Source organism: Cynoglossus semilaevis, chromosome 8 (assembly GCF_000523025.1).
Source record: "Cynoglossus semilaevis isolate Cse_v1.0 chromosome 8, Cse_v1.0, whole genome shotgun sequence".
In the NCBI taxonomy this organism is placed as follows: domain Eukaryota; kingdom Metazoa; phylum Chordata; class Actinopteri; order Pleuronectiformes; family Cynoglossidae; genus Cynoglossus; species Cynoglossus semilaevis.
Genome location: NC_024314.1, coordinates 12,742,920 through 12,744,050, shown reverse-complemented (window position 1 = coordinate 12,744,050; position 1,131 = coordinate 12,742,920).

The following is a 1,131-nucleotide window of genomic DNA, read 5'->3' as shown; positions in this document are numbered from 1 at the left end:
GGCTACAGTGAAAAAATATTCAGATGTTTGAACTAAAAATGTTGTCATCAAACAACAAACCTGTGTTTTACCTGAGTTTACTCCTTCTACCTGTCAGTAACTACCGTAGTACTGGACAGACCGTCATTACAAAACAACGGATATGTAAACTACTGAAATGGCCCTTTAGAGTGTTCTTTGCATCACCTATAGGCCAGGAAAAGGAACAACAAGCCCAATACTACAAAATACGTTACAGTATATTTGAACAAAGTCTTTCCTTTAACTCTAGATCTGAGCTCAGGAAATTGAAGAAAAAAAGCTAAACCTGACAACTGTGATGCTACTTCTGCTGATGCTAAAGCTAAGTGTGGCTAAACATCAGCGTAACCAACCGAGCTGCGTTCTCCCACCCTCAGTCTCAGCTACCTAAATCACATACGTCCAGGATGTTTGACAAAGTCGAGCCATGACATCACCCACACTTTGTAATTTTGGCAAGTGGGTGGAAATAACCCAGGCATTCTGGTCACGGCGGTTTGACCAAGGCCCCTAATTATCAAAAATGTTTGGGAATGAAGGAGGAATAACTGCAGCCCATGACTGGGAGAATCAATCTCAATCAAATCTGAAATAGAACTTAATGACGGTGACATTTAGGAGCAGAGAGCAGCCTCGATTCCGGAGGATTCTCTCTGTGCTCCGACTTATTTATCAGAGTCCTGTGTCGGCCTGAACCTCTTTCTTCTATGTGTGATGTATGAGGTGACGCTGCTCTGACAGCATGCTGCAGAGGCAGGAGTTAAACCCATGACTGATGTCCCTGATTAGTCTCTGTGAGCAAGACATACATAATAAATAGAATGAAAACACTGAGTCAAAAAGTTGTAGGACGGATAAAAAAAAGAAAGGTCAACGTGTCCCTCCATGACTTCTCCGCTGTGTGATTGGCTCAAACTTTGATATTAGTGGGTGACAGTCTGGTGATGGCGCTGTGGTATCAGGAGGTTGGAGCTCTAACCTATCATTACTGGGTTGATGGGAGAAAGTTGATTGATGATCTGTTCAGTCAATACACAGAGTTATGGCTGCTGCCATTGCCATGGTAACGGGCTACAGAGAAGCGTAGGTGGGTAAACATTGTGGTTGGTG